Source organism: Anolis sagrei, chromosome 2 (assembly GCF_037176765.1).
Source record: "Anolis sagrei isolate rAnoSag1 chromosome 2, rAnoSag1.mat, whole genome shotgun sequence".
Classification (NCBI taxonomy): Eukaryota; Metazoa; Chordata; class Lepidosauria; order Squamata; family Dactyloidae; genus Anolis; species Anolis sagrei.
The window spans coordinates 247079012-247098108 of record NC_090022.1 but is presented as its reverse complement, the minus strand read 5'-3'; the positions used below and the strand labels follow the sequence as shown (position 1 = coordinate 247098108).

General features: G+C 38.8%; 1 protein-coding gene across 1 annotated transcript in view; it reads right to left on the bottom strand.

Moving 5' to 3' along the window:
• Positions 1 to 19097, bottom strand: part of FBXL17 (F-box and leucine rich repeat protein 17) — a 192200-nt gene that overhangs the window by 44793 nt on the left and 128310 nt on the right. The gene's annotated exons all lie outside the window — the stretch shown is intronic.

Below are 19097 nucleotides of genomic sequence, written 5' to 3'. Positions count from 1 at the left end.
GATGGGGGAGTTGGTAAGTTTACATAAATAAGTATGGAGTCGCTTCAACTTTACTAGTGGAATGAATGTATTCTAAAATCCCAACAAAGTAACAGTTGTTATCATGTACTGAATTCAAAGTAAGTAGAATTCTAAAGTACATTAATGTAAAGTGATTTCAGTGGAATAGGGAGTTATGACTCTGCAGCCTTCCAAACTATGCCCATCAAACTCTCTAAAAGACTGATAGGCATATATTTTTGTAGCTTAGCTGAGTAGCCCCTAAAAATATGAGAAAAAATGTATTTGTTCTGAATATACTCAGAATATCTCACACTTTGCGACCAAAATATTGTTTTATTAACAAAAATACATACAACATAGCATTTCAGATCATTAAACAATTAAAATATTACTGCTTACTCCTAAGAAAAATCCAAACTACAATTGTGATGTAGCCAGTACGACAGCCACAATCCAAGGTGTTAATGCAGGGCACATAGGTCTCACTTGATTAAGTGTTGGAAATCTTTTACCAATTAAAGCAGTTAAATCTATGAATGTTTATTGGAAATAAGTCCCACTGAATTACATGGGACTTACTTTTAAACAAGCTTGTATATTATTTCAGTGTGTTTGGAAACAAACTCCATCCCTCCCCCCTCCAAAAAAAAACCCATAGTAAATTAATGGTTGTAAAATATATTTTGCTGCAATCTGTGCTTATAGTTTTAAAGCAACATTTACTCCTATTATCTTTTTTGTATAAAGAATATCACTATTGCTTATGTGCTACAGTCAAAATGTTTCCCAATATAAAATCCTACAAACAACTAATTGTGACCCCCGAAGACCTCATTTTACTTAAAAACAAGGAACCACTGCCTTTGCTCAGGTATACCAATCAAAACTAAGCAGACAAAAAGCTTTAAAAAACACATAATCTCTTCTTATATGGATTTGGTCAAGGATGACTGGCTAATTGGAGGAACACATGAAAGCACATCACTAACCAATTAGCACTTCAGTGCAATTAAATGGAAGAAGCTTTGCTATTCTGTGGAGATATGGCTTTGATCTTGCAGTGAAAAATGTCCTTCTCTAAAGCTGCTGTTTTGATTTTCTCTCTCTCCATAATTAGTGCTAATTGTGTGCCCAAGCCTGACCTGCCACAAACAGAGTGTTTTGCTGCATTTGACATAATGACCTCAGATCAGTTGTTCCATTTTGTCTATATTGTACTTGCTTATTATACATACCCTGAACCACTATAGTAATTGTTAAATGCACAGTAGAAAAGAAGGCACTGAAATTGGTTGAAGCCGTTTGTCCAAATTTACACTCTTGAGTAGATGTTTTCACTGGAATTGTATACATTTAGGATCTAAACAAAAGTAAAGGAAGTTCAACTTAAGCAGTAAATATGTGTTTGCTCTTTCTTATAACAATCCAATTCACTACCTAATCTTCAGATGCTATAGATTTAAGAATGGTTAAAGTTTCAATGTCTAAAAGCACTGGGAAATGATTCACAATGCATATCAGTAACTATACCAGCAGCCCCTGGATATACTTAATCAATTAAAATATATCATCTATATTGGGTGTAACTGAACAGAAGCACTCCAAGAAACTTACTCTACTCTAACTGTAAAGTGGTCTTTGGTCTCACAAAGGACAAAGACAGACCTAGTTCCCGAACAGAGTTTCTGTTAATCCCAATAAAAAAGCAATGTTTTTATTGCATTTCTTTTACTGATTTTCTCCCCAGTTGCCTCATTTTTCATCTCAATTGATGTTTCCTCAAAACAACTTTAAGAAAATACAGCCAGTCCCCATATTCAAGCTGGTTAGGTGAGTGGGACTTCAGTGAAAGTGGAAAAACCACCAATATCATGAGCATGATACAGAGACATAGGACACACCATGCTACAGAGTTACTCATATCTAGCCCACTGACCTCAACTCACTCTTCTTCCTCCTGTATCCACCTCCTTTCATTCTCCTGTCCTTTCTACACAGTCATTGATTTTAAACTCATTTCTACAACATCAAACTCCTCATGCCACTCCCCTTTCCCCCAAATCTCTTCTCTCAATCCTTCCATCACAGCCATCCACATTTAAACTCTTTCTGAACCATCAATCTCTATCTCCTGTCCTTCCAACAGAGCCATCTAAATGTCAAACCCGTTTCCATGATAGCAACCTCCTCAACTGACTCCTCTTCTTCTGAATTCTCTCTCAAATCTCCTAACCTTCTAAGGGAGTCATCCTGATTTAAACACATTTCTAGCACATTTACCTCATTCCACTTCTTCCCAATTCTCCCCTCTCAATCTCCTGTCATATCTACTGAGCCAACCATCATTTAAATCCCTCCCAATCCACTCATCTCAGTATACTGTTATTCCAATAGAGTCATTCAGATTTTCAATAGACATCCAGCATGCTGACCTCCTTATCCAATCCTTTTTGCTTCCAAATTTCCCCTTCAACCTTCTGTCCTTTCAACAGAGCCATGAACTTAGGAAAAAGTATTTGTTGTTGCTAGCTACGTTTAAGTTTTTAAAACATTTATGCAAACTGGATGATATAGTAATTTCAGAAATAGTATTCTTGCACTGAAAACCACCTTCAGATAAATATGAGGTGAGATAAACAAATATTATCCTACTGAATCAAGGCTTTTTGAAGCCTACTCTTTGGGATATTAGCTCATAGTTTTTCGAAAAGTAAGTGCATTGACTAGTTACCAAATCGGTGACAGAACACTAGTTTTGTAAAGTGAGATCTGTTGATTTCTCCCTAAAGGCAAACCAATTAGGACCTAATCCTGTAGCAACTGACGTCAATGGAGGTTTTGCCAATGACTTCAGAACAGAAAATAATAGACCATTAAAACATAATTTTACTTAGCATCAGTCTTTATACAAATTGATGGAATGACTCACACAAATATTTGATTCATTACCTTTTAAGCAGTTATATAGTTGACATGACTTTAAAATAATTAAGTTTTAGTAGTATCCTTTAAAAGAACATTTATTCTATTTGTATTGGAATGAATCCAGCACATCTCTTAGATTTTAAGTCTTGATACATCAGTGCTGGTGAAACACAAACAACATGTTTCGTAAGAAATATGTGTTCCATACTTCGATAAAGTAAGAAATTAGATTCCTCAATTTCCCTCTGATGCAATTTGAAGAACCTCTGCTACATTACCTGTAGAAGCTGACTCTATACTGATCTAAAACTGGACAGTGGTTTTGCAATGGAGAAATGATGCCTCCCACTGGAACTGGAAACACTGGAAGCACTTTGTAATGTCTATTTGCTTAATTAATGGCAGGGTCATGACATTTGGCCTGTGTTTCAATGGTAATTAAACCCACGGGAGTTTGCTTTCCAAGGGAAATTCAGAAGTTATAAGCAGACCAGGAAAAGTCATAGGATCAATACCAATAGGGATGGCAAATTTTCCTGTCAATTTCTGTGGGTTTCTGGTGCTTCATATTCCAGCTGCAGACTGACTGGAACCACTTCAACACCTTATGGAGAAAAGATAGACTTCATTTTGTCTCAACTTGGAAGGACTAGATCTCATCCTAAGAAACAATTTCATCTTATCTTTAAGTCCTGCTCCCGTTTCCCTCTCAGGGAGTTTATCATGCCTCTGAATTTGGAAATCACCTTCTCAGACACTGCAAAAAAAAAACAAACAAAAACAATAGGGTTCTAGTATCTGAGAATACCAAAAGCTGGGCTGAGACTCATCAATGTTTGTGACATTTAGAACTCTTGCGTGCTCGTGAGATGATTATAATTAATGGGTTGCATTTAAGTATTTGAAGCTACATTCAGAGAAGGGCTTCACATAGACACAATGCTTTTGAAGAGTGGTAAAATACATTCCTGATGGGAACAAAGCATCAAACAGTATAAGTGGATGACTGTTGTGTTAATATGTTTTATATTTAAGGGAAACACTTCTACATATTGACTTACACTCATGTGCATTAAAGTGTTCACAGTATACCTGTTTTTCTAAACTCAAAATTCCATATTCTTACCTTTTTCGGTAAATTAGGAATAGGAGCAACTGCCCTGCAAAATGAAGCTATCATAAACAAGCAGGTCAATACTTAAAAAGACAGTTTTTTAAGAATAATATTATGGTGTATCCTCCCAGTGTTAGCAATAACACCTCAATATAGAGGTAGCTACTGCAAAGGCTACTGCAGCTGGATCACGTCATGTTCATATATCTATTTCTACATAATATTCTCTTTTTATTCAAACAACATTAGGTATGTTGTTAGGTTTTGCTAAAAAAATGCTGCTGAACAACAGAGCAAGGGGAAAAATCATGAAAATGGACTCATGCATTAATTAGAGGCCATGCTGTAAACATTAGATAGGAGTGCACATAACATACATTGCATACCATACAGAAAAAACTCAGAATACTAATTTGTGCATGTGAATGATAAATATCAGTAATAATTTCTATTTGTTTTCTAGGTAGCTAAAATCTGCATTTATATGCAGTTGAGATGGTAATTTCAGGCAAATCTGTGATTTCTTTAAAACAAATTTTGGACTCCTTACTTCACATTCTGAAGGGGAGAAATCAATTTTCTAAGGCAAAGATTTTAGTATTTTAGCAGTCTCACCTTCATGCCTAATTATTACTTAATTCAGTCAAAAGATAAAAGTGATAGCATGAGAGCAGGAAGAGGCCACAAATGGAAGTCAGTTCAACCCCCTGCCACATAGGAATACACAAGGGTGAAAATGCCACTGTGAAAAATCTCAACAAAACTAGAAACACAATAGTTTGGTACAAAGATCTCAAAACAGGCGGTGCAGTCAGGAAAGGCACGCAAGGGAGAAGAGAAAGGTGCGCACCTTTCTCGTGTACGCCTTTAACACCACTGCCGAGGAAGAAGCACCTTTCTCTTCTCCCTCGTGGGGCAAGAGAGGAAGGGGAGAGGAGTTCGCCTTTCCCTTCGCTCTCACCCCATGCGCGTTTTTTCTGCCTCCTCTCGCTGCTGCCCCCGCCACTGCGGCCACGCATGGGACGAGGGAGAAAGAGAGCAAGGCCATGGAAAAGCCTGCCGCTAGGGCTCCCTCCTCCTCTGCCACTGCCGCCAAGGAAGGCTTGCCTTTTCCTTCCTCCTCCCTCATTCCGTGCGAGGTTTCCTCGGCGGAGGAGGGAGCCGGGCTCGGAGAAGGGAAAGGCGCGTGGGAGGCAAGGGAGGAGGAGAGGTGAGGATCCTGGTGGGAAGGCATAGGGAAAGCGCTCTTCTTTCAGCCTCACACACTCCCGCCAGGACCCTGACCAGAATATAAGCCAAGGGGAGGTTTTTCAGCCTGAAAAAAGGGCTGAAAAACACCGGCTTATAGTCGAATATATACGGTAATTCCTTTTTTGCTGGGGGATCTCACCTTAAATAAAAGTAGATTCAGCAAATCATAGGTTTGCCACCCTAAATCATTAGTGCATAAATCAGAAAACCAAATTTCTGAGTATCATGAATGTGTAATTTTATTCCCTTTCCCCCAACCAGGGCAATCTCACTAATAACAAAAAACTGCCACCCTAAATTATTGATGTATATATCAGAAAAGCAAAAATATGAATACCAATTTTCTCTATGAAAATTATTCATAATGTATTCCTGGGATTAAAAATATTAAAATGAGGATATTAAAGTAGCATAGAATTCATAATAATCTACATTAGAAAAAAAATTAAATATTACATTTTTGTCAGCTGTAAATGCTAAAATGTTAGCATGTTTCTGTTTGAAAACAAAACCTGGGACAGGTAACAGTTTCTACAACACTAGTAATTGACTGCTCTTACTTGGGAAGTCTTTGGTGAATATATGTAAAGGATACAATATGGATTAAATAACAAAATTATTAACATCAAATTATTTAAATAAAGCGACTTAATTTTGCAATAGAACAGTCAAAATCTTTTTCAGTGTTATTCATCTATTTCTCCTCACCCAATCTTCTAATAAAAGGATAAAATAGATATGTACTGATTGCACTGCTACTTGGATAATTGATGGACTTTGAAGACAACATTTCTATAAACTGTTCTTAATGAGCACATGTACCAATTATAATGTCATGCTGAAAAGTGGGGCACAATTTGTCTTCCTGTCATATGCAATAGATTTTCTGCAAACAGCCTACAGGTACTACTTGTAATATGCTATGAATAATACTGATGCCCTGTAGCATCTTCACTGTTAAGATTTTATTAGCATTTCTATTAAAGGCAATGTATATCTAACTCCAAACTTAAAATATTTATCTACTTGATTCTAGTACATAGAATGGAACCTGATGAGTGCAGGAATTAAAATGCCAACATAGCATATAAAATACAAGATACATTAAACAACACACAAACCTTAGACAAAATTTACTGGCAATTTATCTTCATGGTATTGGCTAATTTTGATTTCCCTAAAAAACTGAATTGGATAATAGATAAAAAAATCTTTCATACAGTACAAATAATGTTTTTTTTCCTCATCCCTTTTCACACATGAAACAACATAGAAGGCAATCCAAATTTGCAGTGGAACTTTAAGTGCATCTGAGAGTCCCATAATATTAGAGACACTAGTTGAGGCCAACCAAGTATCTAAACCAACTATTTGCCTGCCTGCCGAAAATTTCTGCTATCTATAATAAAAATGACATTAAAAGTTTACAGAAGAATGGAATTGGCATATACTGTTCTGACTAATAAATGGTCTTTGGTTTTAGCATCTGTAACTAGAATGGCTATAGATTTCCAATTACACAAAAAACTCGTCATTGGGATTTATTGGTCATTTATTTAAGAAAGGGATTTCTAAATCAGCCAATTGTTAAGATGTAATACTGCTAATGCACTTCTTCCATAGGAGCTACAGTTTAGGAGGAAATTATCACATAAGCTAAAAGAAATTTGGAAAGTTTATTGGTAGTCAAGTTTGTTGGTAGTCAAGTATGTGCATCTTCTGTCAACTTATTTATCTGTTTCTTAGAAATTAACAAATGGCCAATGAAGATGGGCTTTTCACACTTTTTTTACTGCTACGAGATTGCTTTTTCATTATTGGAAAGATATAGTTTTCTCCATCTGTGATCCAATGAACAAAATATCTAAAAATGCTTGCAACATATGAAACAATGATGAAATTTACAGATGGAATTATACTTGGTCAGCTTTTATTGAAATTTACAACTACAGACAGTCCCCTGTAGTTCTGTAGGTTTGTTCTTAAGTTGAATATTTCTGTAAGTTGGAACAATTACATTTTCTCGGAACTCCAGCCCAGCCATTTGGCTTGTTATGGAAACTAGAATTAGTGAGAAAGCTTCAGTGGAAACATATTTTCACCATGATAACTGAATTATGCATTCATAATTCCTGAATAATAACTACTAGATATAGAATTAACGAAGAGATTGTATGTTTTCTCTAGCCCATCTTTATAAATTCCACTTTTTCTGAAACAAGCATAATGATGCTGAACATTTACATCAGAATCAAATTATGTCCGGCTCCATGCCCAAATGTTTCTGCTAACAATGCTAACAATAGTTAACACAAATACTGACTAATGCCTGTGTTGTATAAATCGTAGACAGTATAATGTTGCTGGCTTAAAAGAGGTGAGAAGCTATGATGCAACTGGAACTCTTTGGTGGCCTTATAAAGCTTGATTCAAGAAATATGGAGGGGCTGTGGGCTGCACAAACAGTATTACATTTAGTCTATATTCACTTAAATATTATTGGTATGATAGTGAATTCAATCTATACTAATCAACACAACCCAAAAGAGAATTATTTTGTGCACAAAAGAAAAGACTGGTGTTACTTTAAAACTAGTATCAGGAGAATTAGCTATTATGTGATTAATTAATGGTAAGATGACTGTCTTACTATGATCGCAGTAACTTAGTGTATTATTTTACTTTTACCATCATCTTTTCAGGTAGGTTTTACTTGCTCAAATATAAGAAACTGTCTCAAAACTAGGTCTATATAGAACTTTTCCCATGTAACAATAGTTCTGACATTGGTTATCTGACAGAACAAAGATGTCAGATAAATTATGATCCAATTAGGAATAAATATCTCATTCTTATGATACTTAGATCAGTTCTTAAAAGAATGCGAGGCCGTTTCATAACAGTCCATGAATAAGGATGATTAGCTGTTGTTCTTCTGGTATCAGGTTGATGACATGGCATGCTGCCAAATGTCTTAAGAGAATGTTTAGAAGAAGTAGTACAGAAAGTGAAGCAATTCTAGAATTACCTCTGAGAATATTCACTTTTCTGCTGAAAGCCTGTCATTTCTTGATTACATGTTAGAAACAACTCTTGAAACACGTTATGAAATTGATCTCTCATGCTTTCACCCATTACATTAGAAAGTGATTAAAAATGCAGCAGGACCTCAATCTTTAAAAGTGAATAGCAAATCTTCTCACCTCTCATGAGCAGGCTCTGCTCCAAGTGGTTACATGCTCTTCCTTAATAAAGACTTTTGAAAATTAAAATAAAATGTCCTAAAGGCATTTTTATAAATTACTTTTATTTTGGAAACTAGCTCAATGAAAATCAAATAAATAAAGCGAATACCCATTAAGATTCCAAAAAAGCTCTCTGCTAAATACAACCTTCCTGCTCAGCATCAAGTCTTATTCTCCAAAGATGCTTAGCTGGGTTTCATGACTCTAATTCTAACACCTCAATGCAATATGCATGTTTTCCTGTTTCTGCAGTTTTTGATTAAAACACTAGTATATTTTTAGTCTTGAGACCTTTAAGTCCATCAAAAATATTTAGGATGCATTGATTCAATGAAATCAAAGCACATGCTATCAGCTAATTGATCTCACCACCTCTCATGCGACAGAACACTTTTAGAATACTGTCTATGGTGAATAAATTAAAAATAAAGAAAATAAAAAAGGAACAATGAAAATGACATTTCATCAAGCACACAGGATACACACATATTTACATACACAGTTCCTAACATGGCCTTCTTTGGAGGCTTTTAAACAGAGGCTGGATGGCCATCTGTTGGGGGTGCTTTGAATGCAATTTTCCTGCTTCTTGGCAGGAGGTTGGACTGGATGACCCACGAGGTCTCTTCCAACTCAATGATTCTATAATTTCACTGCTCAGCTTACCATTTGAAAGAGTCGCATACACTTTTTATTTAAAAAAGCAAATGAGAGAAACTTACTAATAAAAGTAGAGAGAAGCAATCCTTATTCAGCACAAAGAAATTGAAGTGAAAATTTGTTCCCCTCCTCCCTCCCCCTGCATCTATCTATATGGTATTTTGTTTAAGTTATCTTCTTCTAAAACTAATTTTGCTCCACTGTCAATTGATATTTTTATTTTGATTGTTGCATTTGAGGTATTTTCTGAAGAAAACTGAAAATGGATTCAGCTATAATTTTAAATCAAACTTTAAGAAGCTTTGTCTTTGAAGAATACAGAGTTCATTTCTCACTACCCTCCAACAGTTTTAACATGTATGCAATTTCTTTCTGTAACTTTCACATTTTGCAATCTCTATCCTGATTGTCCCTTCTCATTAACAAATATATTCAGCTAAACGGCTTTACAATAGTTTGTTCTGACTGTTCTGCTTGTACAATGCTATAAAAGTTGCAAACATTCTTCTTTCTAGACCAGCTACTCGGCAGGTCAGCTCACCTAATTGGAAAAGTCTAATACCGAGACACCTTGCATGCATCATCACTTTCTCCATTGTGTCTAAAAAATGATTTCACAGAGACTTACTTTGGACCAGAGAGTGTGGAAAAACTATCTCTGTTGCCCACTGGCTTTCTCTACTACTGAAGGCTTGAAAAATTGCTTTCACGGTTTCTTTACAACACAGTAAGATTTGGGACACCACCCCCACAAGCAATGATCTGTATCTTCTTTGCAAGCTGGATATTATTCACAGACTTTGTGAATATGCACAGTTTCTCTGCTTACCATTATCTGTTTAGACAAGCAATGAAACAAGTTTTGAACTTCACAGATTTTCTTTTAGTGTGTCAACTATGCTTTCAATTTTTTTCATCCTACCATGAGACCACATTTATTTGGGTATATAATTTTTTTCTTGTAGCAATCGTTTCCTATACAACTGGCTTTCTTGAAGTCTACTCTTTTCTCTCTTTTAAGCATCCCATGAAAGGATTGCAAAAAATGATACATAAAAGATAGAATCCTGAATATGCTTAGAACATTTGTTTGCCTCCAATTTTGCCAAATTGTGCTGTGCCGATTGTGTCACTACTGTGCTACCTTCTGATCAGGTTTAGACTAATTGCACCCCCGAACCCCTGCAGGGGTGGTGGACCCATTAAAATGGTCCGCCCCAGGAGACATGGATCCTAATGGATTCCTGACAGCTCTTGGGGAGTTTCCTGCCTCCTCGGTAAGTGACTCTCAATGCTCTGTTCTCCCTCTGGAATGGGGAGACGTCCAGGGCAATAGACACAATCGCTCCGGAATGTCCCCTCTCAAGTAACTGAGCGAAACCAGTTCCTTGGTTTACTGAGGAGCTGGCAGCGATGAAGCGAAAGAAGAGGAAACTAGAGTGTGTGTGGCAGCGGAAGTGTAGTGGATCGGCCCAAACATGTCTGGATGCCTTCTTAAGGCACTATGACGCGGCAATAAAAGCCGCACAGAAATCTTTTCTTGTCGCCAATCTTGCGTCCGCAAAGAACCGTCCGGCTGTTGTTCCGAGTTGTCACAGGGCTGTTAAACCCGCCTCAGAACGAGATCTCTGACAACTCGGCAACTTGCCATGAAGAATTTGCAGTTCTTTGCGAACAAAGTTGCTCTGATCCGTTCTGACTTCAACACCATGTTAATGGCAGTCTCTGAGGAAGGGACTTGTCCAGTTTTGATGGATTCATTTCAATTGGTTCAGCTCGAGGATGTGGACAGGATCCTTGGAGAGGCGAGGCCAACCACATGCATCCTAGACCCCTGCCCATCCTGGCTGTTGAAGGAAGCCAGAGGGGGTTTGGCAGAGTGGGTTAAGGTGGTGGTTGATGCCTCCCTATGGGAAGGCAAGATTCCAGCCAGCCTAAAACAGGCTGTTATAAAACCGCTGTTGAAAAAACCATTACTAGACCTCACACAATTAGTCAACTATCGGCCAGTATCCAATCTCCCCTACTTGGGCAAAGTCATGGAACATGTGGTGGCTTCACAACTCCAAGGGTTCCTGGTAGACACTGATTATCTTGATCCAGCAGTCTGGCTTTAGGCTGGGACATGGTACTGAAACAGCCTTGGTCGCCTTGGTAGATGATCTACAGCAGGAGCTAGACAGGGGGAGTGTGTCCCTGTTAGTTCTGCTGGACCTCTCAGTGGCCTTTGATACCGTTGTCCACGGTATCCTTCTGAGACACCTAGCAGAAATGGGACTTGGAGGTACTGCTTTGCAGTGGCTCTGGTCCTTCCTGGAGGGACGGTCCCAGAAGGTGTTATTGGGTGACACCTGTTCGGCTCCACAATCATTGTTTTGTGGAGTCCCTCGGGGCTCAGTACTGTCCCCAATGTTGTTTAACATCTACATGAAGCCGCTGGGAGAGATCATCCAGAGTTTTGGACTAAGGTGTTATCTGTACACAGATGACGTCCAAATCTGTCACTCCTTCCCATCTGTTACTAAGGAGGCTGTTTAGACCTTGAATCGGTGCTTGGCTGCTGTGTTGGACTGGATGAGGGCTAACAAATTGAAATAGAATCCAGACAAGATAGAGGTCCTCCTGGTCAGTCGAAAGGCCGAATAGGGCATAGGGTTACAGTCTGTGTTGGATGGGGTTACACTCCCCCTGAAGACGCAGGTTCGCAGCTTGGGAGTGATCCTGGATTCATCGTTGAGCCTGGAACCCCAGGTCTCGGCAGTGGCCAGGGGAGCTTTTGCACAGTTAAAGCTTGTGCGACAGTTGTGCCTGTGCCTTGGGAAGTCTGACTTGGCCACGGTGGTCCACGCTCTAGTTACATCCCGAATAGATTACTGCAATGCACTCTACATGGGGTTGCCTTTGAAGACCGTTCGGAGACTTCAACTAGTCCAACGGGCGGGAGCCGGATTATTCACTGGAGCGCCATACAGGGAGCATACCACCCCCCTGCTGGGTCAGTTCCACTGGCTGACGGTCCACCTCCGAGCACAATTCAAAGTGCTGATCTTGGCCTATAAAACCCTATATGGCTCCGGCCCAGCTTACTTATCCGAACGTATCTCTCTCTACGTTCCACCTCGTAATTTAAGATCTACTGAGGAGGCCCTGCTCTCGGTCTCACCAGCGTCTCAAACACATCTGGTGGGGACGAGGGACAGGGCCTTCTCGGTGGTGACCCCCTACTTGTGGCATTCGCTCCCCAGTGAGATTAGATCTGCGTCCTCCTTCCTTACTTTTAGGAAAAAACTAAAGACGTGGTTTTGGAGCCAGGCCTTTGGCTAGTGGGCACAGCAGCACTTTAGGCACTGAACTCGGACAATAGGATAGTTATGAAAATTGGAAACGGCTATATGACCTGTGATTATGTGATTTGTTCTATGTGATTATGTAATTTTAATTAATATCAGTGTTTACCTGTTATGTAATAGGATTTTATATTGTTGGTTTATATTGTTGTTATTGATACTGTTGGCATTGAATTGTTGCCTGTGTTAGCCACCATGAGTCCCCTCTCGGGGGTGAGAAGGGTGAGGTAGAAATGGTAGAAATAAATAAACAGTGGGTTTTAACACTGAAATAACTGATTTTCGTGTTTATGTATGTTTATAGTTGATTTTACATCCTGGCATTGAATGTTTGCCATTTATATGTTGTGCTCTGCCCTGAGGTCCCTTCGGGGTGAGAAGGGCAGAATATAAATATTTTAAATAAATAAAGCGTACCCAATCATTGTTCAGTTTTCCAATCTTACAAAAATGTATAAAACAAGTTATAGTTGAGACTAAGCACAATTTAATATTTTTTTAAAAATTGTTCTCTTGGCCTCATTGAGTTTTTCAAGGGGTCTTCCAAGGATGCCATATGTGAGATAAGAAGCTTCAGAGAGTAGGACAGACTGTTAAAAATGATCTTTTGCTGTTCCAATGATGGGAATTTTCCTTAAGTGGAGGGGAAATTAGATGGATTCAGGATCATTGTTGTAGTCTTCAATATTTCAATTATTTAAATAAATAAATAAGACTTCTGAATAAATGAGCTGTTTGTTTTTTCTATGTTTGTAGATAAATGGCTATTATGAAAACAAATAGAAATAAAAGAAACTGCATAAATCTACTTTTCAAAACAACCAGAAAAATATTTGTCCAAAATATCTCCAAATAAGCTAAGAACTTGTTGGGAAGCTGAAGCATTATCAAGAAAAAAAATGTGCTCCCCAGATTTGAAAAGTACAATACATGAGCCTTACTACATTTTCATGTAAGTCAAGCAAATTAATATTACGCTGTTTCATGAAATAACATAAAGACAATTGTAAAGCTGATACCATGAAAACGGCAACACTAATGGAGTAATCAAAAATCTACAGAGATCTGGCAGGCTGAAAAATTCAGATAAATAAAAGGACTTGACACAATCATTACTTACATCCAGTATCTGTGAAACAGGTTATTGTAGTCTGAGTTTTATTAACTTCAAACCTAGAAAAAATGTCTTGAGCTCATTTTATTAAAAAGTATCAGACTGCCTTGAATGGTTTTCTTCCTCTGTGAATAAATCATCAGAAGATATTGGTGTAATTACACCTTGAAGGGCAGCATATTTGCAGTGGTCAGCTACTATATGACTACCTGGAAAGGAATCCACATCTAGCGTGTTGCTCTGTCCTGGGGGCATACTACACTATTCATCTCCCTGCTCCAGTGGCGGCAGGTACCTTCCAGCACTTATTTCCACTGTTTGGGGGGTTCAGGTGAACAGGTTTTATTTTTAGAGGGGTTGAGGAAATAATTTACAAAACTTCCCTATGCTCTATTCTGACAAATATTTATAAATGAAATTAAGTTCTCCTGTCCATGGAAGACATATTCTAAATATAACCCACTGATAATAAAAGTCTAAAACAGGGTGTGTTTTTCTTTTTAAAGGAAGGATTGAACAAAGGAAAAGGGAAAAATCTCACCCACAATACCACTGTAGCAAACTATGATAAAAACTATGAGAAACTGCAAGAAATTCATAACATTTTTAATAATACTGCAGCAGGAAAAATACCAGCGTTAACAAACCATTAGCAGAACAGATTAAAATGGGGCTGTCAAATGTCTGATCTCAAGGTCTTTGCAATACAGGTAAAAGGCTGTAAGAGAAGAGGCAAAAGAAACCTTCCTTGGCAAGGAATCTGGAAAAGAACATGATTCAAACTTACAATGACTTCTGTTACAGCCAGCCACAATTAAAGGTCTCAATAAGTACGACACACAGCTATATCTCCCAGCTGGCTGGTGACACACTGTGTGGACCCCAGAAGACAAAGCTTATAGCAGCATATCTATTGCTCACATTCATTGAACAATATGCCCAATGCCCTGGTTATATGAATAGTGTTGTGAAAATCAAAACATTTAAAAGAGTTCATACATCTCATTTACTATGGGGTGTCCAAATTTATTTGAGCAACAATGTCACAGGAATTATTTGCACATCTTTCTACTCTTGGCTTAGGATTGTTAAAAATGAAGAAAGAGATCCATACCTGGTCACTAAAGTTGGCCTTCTACATTTGCAAGTTCGGTGGATTTGATTATTCAGATTTCCCAATCTCTTTGGGGAGAGGGGGAAGCTTCAGAGGGCTTGCCAACAACCCTCTGAATTCTAAGAATCAACAGATTTCAGTGTCAAGGGGATGCTACTCCACACCCTGATGTACATACAGGGAGCCACATATTGGCAATTTCACACACATACACATGACACACTTTTGGTTTATAGACTTTGGTAGGGGGTAGATTGTGACTCAAACTGCTGCAACTCTGGTCCTTGTGACTTCAGATAGCGTAGTAGCAACTATTTCAGTCACCAACCACTGAAATCTGTAAAGCACCAGACTTTATTTTTTTTTTGGGGGGGGGGGGGGGGAGGGGTAGATGGCAAGAAGTAGGGAGAAGTCATGTTGTGTCTCCCCCAAAGCTGCAGGGAGTGCCGTTCTGGCAATTTCAGCAACCATCCAGCCTCCTTGCTGTTGTACAAACCAGCAGACTTCTGTGGGCAGTTAGCAACTAAGATCACTGCTATACCATTTGCAAAATAATAGTAATCATCATCATCATCATCATCATCATCATCATCATCTATACCACATTTTATCTCTCCCAAAGGGGAGTCAAAGTGGCTTAATATAAAAGCAATAGTACACAGTTTAAAATATACAAATATGCAATCATTAAAACAGAATTAAATATAAACAGTATTAAAAATCCAGTTATTTTTTTTTATTTATCGTATCATCAGCAACCAGACATTTGTATTACATTTTTAACAAAAACAAACAAACAGACAGACAAAACACAGAATTTGCAAGCTTGGTAGTTGATTAAATGTCCTTTGACCAGTATCTGGCCACTTGGAGTGCCTCTGGTGTTGCTGCAAGGAGGCCCTCCATTGTGCATGTAGCAGGGCTCAGGTTGCATTGCAGCAGGTGGTCTGTAGTTTGCTCTTCTCCACAAATCCAGTTAAAAACCATTCAAACATATTCCATGCATATTCAGAGTTAAAACCACAGCAGCCCCTGACTGGATCTTAAAAACCTTCAGCTTTAAAAACCTGTCTCAATAAAAAGGTTTTAGTCTGCTGCTAGAAGGACAACAGGGAGGGGGCCAGTTTGGCTTCCCTGGGCAGGAAGTGCCAGAGTTGAAGAGCAGCCACCGAAAATGCCCACTTTTTCATCCACACCAACTGAGCTTGAGATAGAGATGGGACTGAGAGAAGGGTCTCTCCTGAAGATCTCAGGGTCCAGGCAGGTTCGTACAAGGGGATGCAGTCAGCCAAATAGCCTGGACCTGAACCGTCTGGGCTTTAAAGGTCATAAACAGCACTTTGAATTGTGCCTGGAAACAAATTGGCACCCAGTGGAGCTGCTGCAACAGGAGGGTTGTCCACTCCCTGTAGCCAGCCCTAGTTAGCAACCTGGCTGCGGCTCTTTGGACCAGCTGAAGACTCCGAGCACTCTCCACAGTCAGCTCCACATATAGTGTGTTACAGTAATCCAGATGGGATGTAACTAAGGTGTGTACTACTATGGTCAGATCTGGGTTCTCAAGGAACGGGAGCAGTTGGCACACAAGTTTTAATTGTGCAGAGGCCATCCTGGCCACAGCAGATACCTGGACCTCCAGGTTTAGCTTTGAGTCCAGGAGGACTCCTGAATGGCAGACCTGTGTCTTCAGAGAAAGTGTAACCCCATCCAGCACAGGCTGGATCCCTATTCACTGATCTGCCTTCCAAATGACGAGGAGTACCTTTGTCTTGTTTCTATTAAGTGTCAGCTTGTTTGCCCTCATCCAGTCCATTACTGATGGCAGGCACTGGTTTAGGGTCAGAAAATATTCCTTGGCTTTAGGTGGAAAGGAATACTAGAGTTGGGAGTCATCCACATATAAGTGGAACCATACCCTGAAACTCCAGATGACCTCTCCAAGCAGTTTCATGTATATGTTAAACAGCATGGGCGACAAAATGGAACCCCGCAGGTCAATGGCCAGGAGTTTGAACAGGAGTCCCCCAGCACCACTTTCTGGGTATGTCCATCAAGGTAGGACTCAGCCACTGTAAAACAGCATCTCCCAGTCCCATCCCAGCTAGATGCTGTGACTAGATTGGATCCAGAAGGATAACAGGGTCAATGGTATTGAAAGCTGCGAAGAGATCCAGGAGAACCAACAGGGTTACACTCTCCCATCTAAGCTCTCTGTCGAGGTCATCCACCATAGCCAGGTCTGAAACAAGATTGAAATGGATCTAGATAATCAATTCCATCCAAAAATCCCTTCAGAACACACTACAGAACCTTGCTCAAAAAGGGAAGGTTGGACACCGCAGCTTTGGGGAAGGCACAGTAGCATCCTTCCCTCTTGCCAGCTATACACGAAAGTCTTGCCCTGTCTTCAGAGATATCTGTGGTTTTTCCATGGAGTTTCTCACCCCTAGCCCCATAAATGTGGAGGGCCATATTGATTATACCTAAATAGAGACAAAATAATCCTGATCATTGTAAGTTTTTTGTGTCATCATTATTGCTTCCATAAGTTTTTCAATAAGGAAAGATGACGCAATTATTACATTTTTATTCTGCCTTTGCATAAATAAACTCGCATTAGCACTACTGTGTGCCTTCAAGCTAAAGCTATCATGGGGTTCTCTTGATAAAAACCTGTACAAAGGGGCTTTGCATTTACCTTCCTTCCTCTGAGACAAGACTTGCCCAGTGGGTTTCCATGGCCGAGCAGGGATCTAAACCCTGTTCTCCAGAGTCATAGTTCAATCTTCTCTGAACAAATCTTGCTAAGAATGCCTTCTGATTCACGTTAGGGTCACCACAAGTCAGAAACTATTTAACGAAAAGCAACAACACAACTAGGAAATCAGTCTCTGTATAATGTAAACATTTACAATTTTATCCAATTCCTTTACTCATGTTAAGCCAAAAGCAGACAGTTTGAATGGGGTATTGTTGATCCCAATGTTCCCATGGATCCAACAAGTCTTTGTGTAGTGGTAGTTTAGTCTTTAATGCTTAATGCCCATTGCAGTCCAGGGAGTAAACAAAAACAAAATCCTTTTGTTATTTTGTGGTTCTGATTTCTATTTAATATCTCATTTTTCCCCCACTGGCAAGGAACCAAGGCTATTCAAATATTAAAATAACACTGCAATTCTGTACACCTCTATTAAAAAATGAGTGGCGTTCTGTGATGCTTCCTTCTCAGGAAACACATAAAAGGATTGCACCAACTTTAAGTTTACATTTGGCCAAGTATATACACCTTTGATATATTTCATCCTCCTCTCAAAGTCTATTTATTTCTGAGCATCCAGTCTAGGGACAGGTAGTATTTGTTTCCACAACTTTGCAGTTTAATGAAAGTTTACCTGGAGTGGTGCAGGAAGGTTAGGCCAGGAAAGAACACCAGAAGGTTACTCTGGAGACTTCATGGCTGAAGGCAATTTGAACTGAAGCCTTTTTTTAACCAATCCCTGCACTTTTCCAGTGCATCATACTAACTTTCCATTTATACAGCAAATGATCAGATATTTATAGCTAGCCAGAAGTTTAAAAAGCCATCCAGAAAATGTCCATTCTTAACAAAGGCATATATTTTCAAAAGAAATCCATATTGTTACATTTTATAGTTATCGGGCCATTTTTCCTCAGACACTGCTAAATTTAATTTTCTTTATTACTGGAATTTGCACAGAGCTTCTGCTTCAATTATTATCTTTCTTTTTTGTGTACTAGGGCCCAAGTGGTTACATATTTATAGAAGCGTTTCATATGAGCTCTTGGCATTTTATAATTAGATGCAATGTGTTTTAGTATGTACAGTTAATAAATAAGCAAGAATGGGGCACCGGATGAAAGAGAATAACAAATAAAATAGGCCATTAACTTAGCTAGGTTAGAAAGATCCCTGACATTTCAAAAACTAGCATCATTCCACTTGACTTACAGAAGAACTGTAATTTACACTTTTAAATTATTTTGGAAACAATGTTTTAAAGATACTAACTTGAGCTCTGTGCCTTCAGGTCCTTGGACCAGAGGTTGGATTTCTGGATCACAAAAATAGAATGACCTCAGGACTATTCACACATTGCAAGGACCAGAAAAAAAGCACGTAACTTGCACTTATCCCCATTGTCACATACTGCAAACTACACAGAGGAGGTCTGAAACATTGATCAGGAAGATTTGAATGGAACCTACTTTTGTGAAACTCATTTTGGTGGAGAGTCTGGAACAGAACTTGAATGTTAAGTTACTTTGGGAGACTAAGTGCAAAACAGGATACAAATAGATAAAA